Source organism: Cylas formicarius, unplaced genomic scaffold, assembly GCF_029955315.1.
Source record: "Cylas formicarius isolate icCylForm1 unplaced genomic scaffold, icCylForm1.1 PGA_scaffold_6__28_contigs__length_40554024, whole genome shotgun sequence".
In the NCBI taxonomy this organism is placed as follows: domain Eukaryota; kingdom Metazoa; phylum Arthropoda; class Insecta; order Coleoptera; family Brentidae; genus Cylas; species Cylas formicarius.
Window position 1 is genome coordinate 2,844,404 of NW_026844347.1, and position 12,248 is coordinate 2,856,651.

At 34.7% G+C, this 12,248-nt stretch overlaps 1 protein-coding gene across 6 annotated transcripts in view; it reads left to right on the forward strand.

Moving 5' to 3' along the window:
* The window catches only part of LOC132703146 (polypyrimidine tract-binding protein 2), a 569,388-nt gene that overhangs the window by 91,390 nt on the left and 465,750 nt on the right, over positions 1 to 12,248 (forward strand). Inside the window, exon 1 of one of the 6 annotated variants that reach the window (XM_060672261.1) lies at positions 2,662 to 2,704. The exons of the other annotated variants lie outside the window; for them this stretch is intronic. The gene's annotated coding sequence lies outside the window, so the exon portion shown is untranslated. Of the gene's footprint in view, positions 1 to 2,661; positions 2,705 to 12,248 lie in introns of those variants that run through there. 6 annotated transcript variants of the gene reach the window in all.

Below are 12,248 nucleotides of genomic sequence, written 5' to 3' on the forward strand. Positions count from 1 at the left end.
TTAACGAAACATATTAGATATTATGCTTATTTAATAGTCGAGTGCTTTTGGGGATTTGTAATAGATATAAGAAAACCAATCAGCCAAACACTATAACACAAAAATATTAGTGAACTGAAAGAAAGAAAGAAAAAGAAAATTCTCTAACTCACAAGAAATGTTTTCGGCCATATGTTATCTATTTTTCCATAATTCTAGTTAGTCAGATATCTTATGGAAACGTTCTTATTTCTCCACACGGTACAAGCCGAATATTCACATTAAATTCTAAAATGGCTAAATTCTAACTAAGTAATTGAGTTATTGTCAACCATAAATTACAATTATTATTATTATCACCATACTGAATATACCGAAGAATCTAGACAAAACGCTTAACTTTCGGTATTTTTTACTGGCGCAGTTAATTAACTGCATCTACAAAGTTCATTAAATCTAACTTGAAACGTAATAATTATTAGTCCGGTACTATGTATTTTACTCGTGTACGACATGGTATTTGGCACTGACTAATTCCGACAGCTTCGCGGCTGTCTCCGACACTAAAAGCAGAAAATAAATTACAAGATGCGAACGTGCATTATGAATGCTTCATTACATTTCGACTTACCTTACTTAATATTTTTAGCCTGTTAAGTTAAGAGAAAATGTAATCAGTTTCGTCGCAACATTTATTAACCCGCCGTATAATTGATATATCGTCCATGCTGGTTTAATGACGATGATTTGTTCGTAGTGCTAAATAGGCAATGTTGCCAATTCAATGGTTTTAGGTTTTGCTACTTTTCGGGCATTGTCGCCATTATACTTGAGCCGTCGCCATGGCAATGGTTGGCAGTGCTTCAGACACTCGTTTATTAAACACTCACTCCGCTGCGTTCCGCTCGTGGCTAAAGTGTAGTGTATAAAATTTGTTGCATTATGTACAAAACAAATTTAATTCTTTAAAATCTCTCATAAGCAGATTTTATTTGATTATAAAACAAAGTAATGGATTTTTGTAAAGACGAATCTTATCTTTGACTTAGTAGTCACTGTAATACGATCAATTTGAAGCATTAAAACGCTTGTCTTCAGTAATCAAGGCGATTTTATTGTCCTAATTAACAATTTTAATGGTTTTTACCAACATAAAGAAGCCTAAAAATATTTGAAATTTGTGAATGTTTGTGTGTATTTGTCACTCACTTAAAGTGACGCAGTAAGTATGAGTATTAATCTTATTAACAATTTGCTGTTGTAATTTCTAAAATTCGAAATATTGAAGAAAGGTTTGATTTTTGTAATATGGGAAACGTATCCATATTCCCTCGCATTTTTGGTGATACAAGGATGAAATAAAACACCTCAAATATATTGAAAGTTTTGCGGTTTGGTGTTTATAATTTGTTGATCTAAATCGGTATCCAGAATGACTATTTATTTTTCAAACTTGCCTCGTATTTGAGTCTTACTAACCAAAACCGTGTAACAAGTCTAGCAGCTTTGAGCAAGTTTAAATTACAAAAATTGATAGAAATGTATCCAGTTTCATCCAGATATACTAGAAAGAAGATTCCATTCATTTTGTAGTGTTTTTTTTTTAAAAATCTTTCTAGGAACCTAAAAAATAAAGTTTTAAGTTGTGATCTGCAGGTTTGAGCTAGCTTACATTACAAAAACTAAAGAAGAGGCTGATTTTGAATGGAATATCTGCGAAATATACTATTTCGCAGAAAAGGTTAACTCATTTTGTTTTGTTTGTTCGTTAAAAATCCTTGGAGCTATCGTTTAACCCAAAAAGTGTGGGTTTAATAGGTTTGAGATAAACTACATTACAAGAATTGTTGGAAATCAAAATAAATAAGAACTAAAAGTTCAGATTTTTACGAAATTATGTATTTTTACATCATAATTGTTGCGACAACACCGTGTCTTTATCAAATATCACACACCTCATTTCAGTTGTTGGAAATGCTAATTTTGGCTAGAATATCATCAAGATAATACGTTGTCCGTGATACCTGAAACAAAACTTTACACAAAATGCGTTGTATATGATGTAATTATTAAATCTCTTCGTTACTTTCAATGATTATTACACGCTGGATATTTAAAACTACAACGGAATGATATAAACATGAAGCTTAAAATTCCGTTCCAATGTGTTGGTTTTAACATTTTAAAATTTCAATTTTTCCGTCATATTTATCAGGATGCCTTAATTTGAGCCACCGCCTTATTTTATACTGTTCCCGAGATCCCAATGGCGACGGTCGAATTTGAAACAGCCGATTTAGTAATATCATATCCATGCTGGAAGGATTTTCTCGAAGTGCACGGGGGTGCAATTTTGCTCACAATTGGCTTGTGAGTACGTGGTCAGGAATTCGAATAGGAGACGGGCAAAGCCCGGCGTTTGATTACGCGAGCGAAAGCAAGTTAATAAAATCAAAAAGATAAGCGGCAATTCTATTTAATTTATCGCCCAATGGAAATAATAAAAACGGGCGTTCGGTTAGACTCGTTTTAATGGCCGTTTTATTGGCCCTAATCCAATGCGATAAAGTCGTTCCAAAAACAGATTTTTTTCAATTTCCTGTTATTGTTTTGTGTTCGAGGATTTTCGCAGTTCGGTGTTCGGAATGGAAACAATAAACAGCATAGGTGGGAAAGGTTCGCTTTTGTTACGTTCTGCTGCTGCATCAACGTTTGTGAGAAAAGGGTGATTATGGACCTTATTTGTTCTTTCTATCCGAGTATCTATCCATCTCTAGATACAGACGTGTTTTATGATAACTACAGAGATGGTTTTTCGTATAAAAGTCGACTTGCCCGTACTTTCAATTTGTATGAAATTCCGCAAATCTATATTTTTTTACCTCATAGGATCATACTTTGTAGTCCTATTGAACCTTGTGTATGTATGTGTATTTGTATGGTTAGCTGTGGTGAAGGCGGGGGGGGGGGGGGGGACGGGATTATGGTTAATATTTATTGCACAATTGTAAAGTGCCCTTTTTTTATTGACTTGAAGATGTTTTATATATCTATTTATTATTGATGTTGAGGTTTTTCCAACCGACCAATAAGCGTGGGCTCTAAATCTTGGGCTTTTAATTGAAATTTCACAAAAGGGAGGGGAGAGAAAATAATGGGTATCTCCAAATTTTTTGATTTTCTTTTATGCTAATAATCTTTATTCGACTTGGGAGTCACATCAGTAATAAACCAAAGGCACTCTAGGGGTCAGGCAGGATTAAAACTACCGAAATATTTTTCGAACGAAACGTGCTCCGAATAAAGAGGGAAGATGGCAATCTATTGACTGATAACAGTGGTTTTGGAGGTTTTGTTTTCTCGTGGTGTCTTATTCACAAACGGCTATTAACTATTTAACTCCAACTATAAGATCTTAAAAGAAATGCGAACTGTTGATTTTCCACTAAATACCTTAAAGTTAATTCTTTTGTATTCTATTATTTAATTATATTTCAAATCCACAATCTATTTTATTGAGCTTAAAAAAAATCAGCAGGATATATCAGTTTCATAATTTTCATTTTCTTGTTAATTCTCCCGAGAGTTAAAAAATCAATATTAAATTCTTTTTATTGTGTGGTTGAATCATATAGCTATTAGATAATGTTGTGTAGCCAAATAATATAGTGGCTCTAGTACGGTAAAAATTGATGCGCTGCAGGTGGCTATGATATTTCGAGTATGCGTCGCCGACATTGTCGTAATTTTTCTGAAAAATTAATTATTTTTTTAAGAACGCTTAGAATACCAGCAGTATGTATCATTGTTGTTTTGGTTTTTGGTGTTTGATATTTATTAAGGTACTGGAAAACTTGTGTGTGCGGTTAAAACTGTAAGGAAAAGGATGTGCCGATACGTGGTATCGTAAGTTAATTTAAAGGATTTAAAATGGTTTATATAGGACTGTTTTTTTTTTTTGTTTTTGTCATTTTACCACGTCAGTTTCGCTTCCCATGAATCCCATTCACTTCGGATATTTTCGGGATTTTACCCCACGGATTTGGGAGCAATCGAATGTTTTCGGAGATGTTTTGACGTTGAACCCAAAAACTAACGGTCGTAGAAAAAGTATAGTATGCAACACGTTTGGCAAACTTTTTAACTCACTCGTTTATTAAAAACTCGCTTCGCTGCGCTCCGCACTTGTTGCATAATATACTATTAATTTCTGCTTTTAATACTGTGCTCTTTCACGAAATTCCAACAAATGTCCCCGCGGCCATGTTGCTTGTTCAATGCTCCATTGCTCATTCTTTAACAACTCATTTTTTTTTTGGTTTGGCAAACTTTTAAGTCAAATGAATGGCGTTTACCACACTTGTTGCATAATACACTATTATTTTTTGTTTGACTTCATAGAACCGTGCTTATATTTATAATATTGTAATCGAACCTAAACTAAGCAAAACTAAAAACCGTTCAGAGAAATTGACTGCTAAAACATTCATAGTGGTGTTTCAAATTTCTAGTGAATTCTCACTCAAAATTTAATTGTTACATCGAATCTGTGGATACTAGACCATAAATTTTCGTCCACAATGAACACTGTGACGTATTCGCCAATTTGGCTGTGTTGAAACATAAACAGACCCATTTAAACGCGCAGACAAAACAATGTGTAAATTCTTGTACGAAACGAATATCGGTGTCGACATATGGCGTATTTTTTATTTAAATATTGTAGAAGTGTGAGAAATTTAATTGCTGTTAATAAAGATATTGAGTAACGGCTTTGTAGATAAGAATCAAATTAAAGCACAATTAAGTAAGAAAAATTATTATGTTTTACATATAATATATATAATGACCAGTATACTACAGTTAACTTATATTTTTTAAATAACAATTGAGTTAATTAATAGCGTTTCATGAAATCACTTTTAATTCGTTGCGTTGATGCTTTTGAAAGGTTTCGTTGATTAGTAATATTAATTTTCGTGGTCAATAAAACTTTCTGAAATAGTTATTAGATTAGAATCTTTGAATTTTATAGTACGTATTTGGAATCCCTTTTTTAAAACACGGTAACTTGGAACCTATAATGTACTGCTCCTACATGCGGTATAATTCACAGTTTGCATTTAAATTTAGACCACCGTAGTTTATTTACTTTATTACAGCTTTACCACCGACAGTGCAGTCTGTTAAAGCAAAGTCTTACGTATTTTGGAGCGCATTCATACGTTTGGCTTAGAATAAATACGGCAGAAATCAATGCATTTCCTGAATGGCTTCTTAAATACCGGTTTATTAAATTATTGCAGATCAATTTGAAGCTAAGGTATGAATCGCTTTTCTTCTTGACTCGTTTATCACTTATTTTTGGAGCAGGTTCAAATCACGATCGGATACAACATGCATTAGAAGTCGATCAAAATCTTGTTACAGGTAGTCTTGGAGGGAAGGTTGTCACTTGTTGATTTTCGTCGTTTATAATGTTTGATGTGTACTTCGGAAGATGTACAGGGCGTTCCGTTTTCAATGAGCCTTTCTGGGAAACTCCGAAACAAAGATCCCGTTTAGACATTACTGGTCTAGTTATTTTAAAGATTTATGCAAATATTTTTTCATTGTAACTTTTAAGTAAATTGGCACACTTAAAATGTTGCTTTTTTACTACCGTCGAAATCTTAAATTCGGGCCTGATATTCTTATGTAATTTGTACACTCTTTCTTAGTTACATTTCGGTATTACTTTGTGTAAGTGGTTCTGGTAAAGCGTATTTTTTGATCGACAATATGATACTAACAATAATATTAGTTTGAGAGAAGAACTAAGGTCAGATGTGTTGATTCCTGGTTGGGTTGAGACAGCGATATTTATCTGAAAATCATTATCATTATCAGTCGGTTTTGTGTAGACGGAACGGACTAGGTAATCCATGGCCAGTTTTTCAAAATGTGCCATAAAAATATTGACGGGAAAGTGGTCCGTTTGGTAGATTTTCACATTTTTAGAATTTTAAGGTGATGCCTAATGTTTCAGGAACAGGAAATTTAGTAAGGAAAGATTCAGTGTCAAAACCAAATAACTGTAATATAGTGGGCTAACTATGGTAAAACTTAATAGTTGTTGAATCCTACAAGATCATCGGTTAACAATGATATTTTAAATCTAGCGCATGCGTATTTTTTTCATAGTTGCTTCATAAACTCCTGTATTATCAGTATGGACAGAACTTCTATATCTCTAGTAGCTATCTGATTAACTGGAATATTGCCTAACTTAATATTTTTTAGTTCTTCAATTAGTTGAACTTATAATGGGTGTTTTTTTTCGATTTATTCTCAGTTTGGTTTGGCAATTCATCATGAATAGACTCACGCCTGAACAACGCTTGCAAACAACAAACAAAACTGCCGCATTTGGAGCGAACCTAATCCTCAAGTGTATGTCGAAACACCGTTACATCCAGAAAAACTGACTGTTTGGTGCGCTTTATGGGCTGGTAGAATCGTTGGTCCGTACTTTTTCAAAAACGACGATGGCCAGAACGTTACGGTCAGTGGTGATCGGTATAGAGCTATGATTACTAACTCTTTCATTCCTGAATTGAATAACCATGATATCCAGGAGATGTGGTTTCAACAAGACGGCGCAACATGTCACACAGCTCGTGCCACAATCGATTTATTGAAAGACACGTTTGGTGACCGCCTAATTTCACGTTTTGGACCTGTGAATTGGCCTCCAAGATCTTGTGATTTAACACCGCTAGACTACTTTCTGTGGGGCTATGTAAAGTCATTGGTCTATGCGGATAAGCCACAAATGCTTGACCATTTGGAAGACAACATTCGCCGTGTTACTGCCGATATACGGCCACAAATGTTGGAAAAAGTCATCGAAAATTGGACGTTCAGATTGGACTACACCCGCGCCAGCCGTGGCGGTTATATGCCAGAAATCATATTTAAAATGTATTGCCACAAGATTATCTTTCGGATAAATAAAATTCATGTCAATCGAATAATCCATCGTTGTTTTATTGTAACTTAAAGTTCTATACATCGAAAAAAAACACCCCTTATATATTTTAGGTGCTTCGTATATTGTCTTTTAGCTATTACTTTTAAACATATTTTGTATAGCACATGCCAGAGCCAAACCTAATAGTTTTTTTTTTTAATTTGCCATTTTGAATATTTTAAAGATTAAGTGCAATTATATCGGACTCAAATATGCGTTAATCAAAACTGCAAACAAAAAAAAATTCAAATGATTTAGGCACATTATATCAGAAACATAGGAAAAAAGAACGCAAAACTTACAAATAATTCAAATCTAGATACCAATTCAAAAAATATGTCATAGCGACGCAGGAGGAATACAGAAGATTCGTAAATAATAATGCTGCTAGTTACAATGCAAAATTGTAGTATAAATACAAAATTTTAAAATTTTGAAATTTTTATAGTATATTACGCAACAAGTGCGGTAAACGGCATTTTACCCACGAGTTTATTTGGCACTAGCGGAGCGATTGCTTAATAAACGAGTGAGATAAAGAGTGTACCAAACGTGTTGCATATTATACATTTTTGACGACCGTCACGAAAAAATCACAATTTAACAAATTAAAAATAATAACATTGTCGGATTACTAAATTTCGTACCATTCAAAGAAAATATTTACCAGTTTCGTTTATCGTTCCGATCGATTCTGCATTGTTGTCTATTTTTAACTGTGTACGTTAGACAGAGAGAGATGTATTATCGGATATGTCATAATCAACGGAATAAACACAATTTTTAAACGTTATGTTCTTTATTTCTTCTTCTTCTTCTACTCTTCACGGTTTAGACTTATAGTCTGTTCCGGCTTCATACATCCCTCCAGCGTCGGCGGGGTCGACCTACACTTCTTCTGCCTATTGGCTGGTAGTTTGTTATTATTTTCGGGATTCTGTCATCAGGCATTCTATCTACATGTTGTTTCCAGTTGCGTCTATATTCTTTTATTTTATCTGTCATTGCAAATATTTGTAATTCGTTTCTGATATCTTCATTTCTAAATCTATCTAGTCGTGTGCAACCTTTCACCCCTCTTAAAAATTTCATTTCGGCCGCTTGTATTCTGCTATATTCTGCTTTTGTTGGTACCCAGCTTTCGCAACCGTATAGGAGTACTGGAGTTGCCATAGTTTTGTAGAATTTTATTCTGGTGTCTTTCCTTGTTTTATTCTTTAATGTTCTTTGGATTGTTCCACATATATATTCAAATTTACGTAGTTTTTGAGAGATATCATTATCTCTGTCATATCCTACTTCACAACCAAGGTACTGGAACTGAGACACCTGTTCCAATGGTTGATTGTCTAGAACAATCTTTGTTCTTACAGAGTACATACCTTGAAAGGCCATAACTTTCGTCTTTTCCTTCGAAATTGTCATATTGTATTCCTTACACAGTAGATTCAGTTTATGTATAGAGCTTTGGAGATCATTTTCATTGTTTTGTATCAGTATGAGGTCGTCTGCGAATAGAAGGGAATTCATATAGTCGTTCTGGTCGATCTTAATTCCCTTCTTTGTTTGTCTTTTCCATTCTCTCAAGATATGGTCAATGTAGATATTAAAAAGAGAAGGTGACAGACTGCATCCTTGTTTTAAGCCTTGGTTTGTCTTTATGGGTTTGGATTCGCCACTGTTTAATTTTAGAGTTATTTGGGTGTTTTCGTACAAGGTTTTTATTATTCGCACCAGATGTATGGGGTATCCTCGGAGGCGCATAATTTTCCACAAAAGATTCCTGTCCACCCTGTCAAATGCCTTTTCAAAATCTTTGAAGGCGATGTGTGTTTGAATATTGTATTCGCGGTGTTTTTCTATGATTTGTCTCACAGTAAAGACATTGTCAGTGCAAGATCTTCCTTTCCTAAACCCATTTTGATCTTCTAATAGAATGGCGTCTGAGATTGCTTTTATTCTGTTGTTGATAATTTTAGAGTATATTTTATATATAGAGTTCATGAGACTTATACCTCGGTAGTTGTTGCAATCGTTTCTCTTCCCTTTTTTGAATATTGATATGACTTGGGTGTCTTGCCATTCTTTAGGTATTTGGCACTCTCGCCAGCATTCATTAAATAGGTGCAATAATCTTAGATTTAATATCGGTCCTCCATATTTCAAGAGTTCCATGTTGATGTTGTCTGGACCCGCCGCCTTTCTATTTTTCATCTTTTTCATTACCTCATGAAGTTCTTCGATGTCTATTCTATCGCCCACATAAATATCGTCGTTTTCTGTTTCTTCTGATGTTACTGCATCTGGGTTATACCATAGAGATTCGTAATGTTTAGTCCATTCTTGTTCGTCAATTATATTTAAGCTTGCCTGATCTTTTGTAGTTTTATTGAGTTGTCTAATTACCTTATAAGCAAATGCTTGTTGTCCATGCATATCGTTTTCCACGTTGCTGATGAATTTATCCCAAGACTGTTGTTGTATTTGTTTCCTTAATCTGTTGACAGTGTTACGAGCTAGGTTATATTGCCCTTTACTCTCATCTGTTTTTGTTTGTAGATATTTCAAATATGAAACTTTCTTTTTCTTAATGGCTTCTTCGATTTCTTTGTTCCATATTCTTAGCCCATGTTTATTTCTGAACTTCTTCTTCTTTCCTAGACTTTCAAAAGCTGCTCTTTCTATGCATCTCTTTATGTTTTCCCATTCTTTGTCGGAGTTATCGCTTTTAAGTGTTTGTGATAAATATTGGTTCAGGCGTCTTATATAAAGGTCTCTAACACTGTTCTCGTTCAACAGATATACTTTGAATACCAGTTCGTTTGTGGGTTTCTTACTTGTGTTTTTCCATGTTCTTTATTTAACTTTTGCAATTGATCATTAAGTAGTTTAATTAAAGAAAAAGACTGTAATTGGAAGAAAAATCATCCAAGAATAGAGCTTTTCAGGTCGTTTAAGCAACAAAAAATATTTCCTAACCTTCAATTTTGTTTTGTTTGTACTGATGAGACGTGCATATCTGACAATCGTACAATTGGTCTTGGCAAGATATTAATACAAAAACCAGTTCCAGATTTTAATTTTTTGGGTACATTTTTACAAAACAACACGAATACATTTACTGACATCACCGTCAAAATTGACAAAAGTCAAAATTAAAATCTCCGAAAACTTCCGGTTGCTCCCAGACCCCTGCGGTAAAATCCCGAAAGTATCCGAAGTGGCTCGGATTCGTGGGAAACGAAACTGACGTGGTAAAGTGACGCTGCCCGCACGTGTAAAATTACTCTATAATTTTAAGTTAAAAATAAGAATATTTTAAATTTGAAGTAAAATTTTGAGTTAACCCTTCTACTGCCTGGATATTTTTTTATTATTCGCGGTGTTTATAGTGTCGTGCTCGTCCTATAGGGCAACCTAATGCGCCCATTTTCTATTCTATACTTAGACAACTTGTGTATTCAGCTTGCATAACGAGGTCGGCGTGCCAGGCGTCGCGTCACCCCACAATCTGTTGCTCCGCCGAACGTGACGTTGCTTTCGTAACGACGCAACAGGACGTCTCGCGTCGCTTCAGCGCCGTTTTTATCCCCTCTAACCCCCAGTTGGGATCAACAGTTTGTTCAAAGGCGAAACGCAAACTCGTTAAACGCGAAACGGGATTCTTTTTTTTATATACGTCCGTTTTTATGTCTTCGCGCTCTTCTTTCGGTCAACGAATAAAGTATTGTAAATTTAAATGTCAATGTCTTGATAGAAATTGGATGCGTCGCTTTATATCTGTTATGGTGCGTCCTCGAACATAAACAAGGCGAGAGAGGTCATCTTCCGTCGTCGCTTCGTTGCTTTTTTTTTTAGTTTTTATGTTCCGTGCACAGTGGGTTTCTAAAACTACGTATACAACCTCCTTTAGATTTGTAAGAAAACATGAAAACCGCCTTTAGGAACAACGCCACCACACGAGCGTCTTACTGGCGGCTGTACAGACGTATTGGTCTGGCATGTCTGACTTTTTGCGGAGGCGACGTTACAGATTGTCCCTCGTATTTCGCACTCATAGCTTTTTAAATTTTCTATTGCCAGCAAGTGTTGTAAATTTTTTAAAACCACATTGTTTCAAGTAACGGGACCAAGATTGGTTCACTAGCAGAAAATAGTGTCCAGCCTATTTCCAATTAACGTCTGCATATTTCGTTGTTTAAATTCACTTCCACATTTCTGGATTTCGTCCCAAGATGTCTTTCTATATTTTTTCTTAACGTTCGCTTTATTTACGTGAGAAATTTGTCGAAGAAACTTGCACAGGCTGCTATAATATTACTTAAAAATCTTCTGGATTCCTCCTACGTCGGTTGAATACATTACTGGATTAGCGAATAGCGAAAATTCAAAAAAACCGTCTTCATAGCAAATTTTTAAGAACCCAAGCGTTAAAGTACTCGTGACTAATAAAGTTCATCAATCCTGACGTCGTTCGTAGCGACTGTACCAAGCTTAGTAACGGATGAACAGCTTAAACTAGTATATAAGCGCAGTTAGTGGTCTTCCTAATAAGTTTCCTTTTATTTAGATAGTTGTTGGTAACAAGTTCAACGGAAGTTCGAAGTTCTTTTATTTTCAGTACTGAAACAAAATCTCCCAAGTGTTGCCGAAATTTAATAGCAAATCAATTGCGCAACCGCGATAAATCAAATTTAGTCGTGCCAAAAATATTTCAACACGGCTTTGTTACACCGATTTGAAGCCCGACGTTTGTTTTTCTTCCCACGAATATCATTTTCAGCTGTCAACGAAAGGATCCAAGCCAATCGAGATATGGAAACATCTGCACGAGGTCAAACCCGGATTACACTACTTGAAATTCTTTTCCAAAATTATGTAGTTACGATTAAAAAGTTTTATTATGCAAGCAAGCACGTGTTAGTTGCATAATTATGATTCCAAATTGGAAGAGACAAGATTTAATTCCAGCTGTATATAAGGAAACTGGCATTTAACGGGCTAATATAATATTTGCTTGTAGGTGTAAATAAATATCATCCTTGACGTATTTGCTTCCCTAGATCAACATAGAGTTATCTGCCAGATCGTAAATACACTATTGACTAGAAGAGACCCTCTGTGGTGACCACTTTTATTCATATTGATATTAAGTAAATTTGTTTAATTTTAATTGCTCTTCTTTAGGAATCCCATGGCGTTTAAAAAAAAATTAAATATCCAATGTCATCGTTTCTCGCCTGAAAATGATTCAATT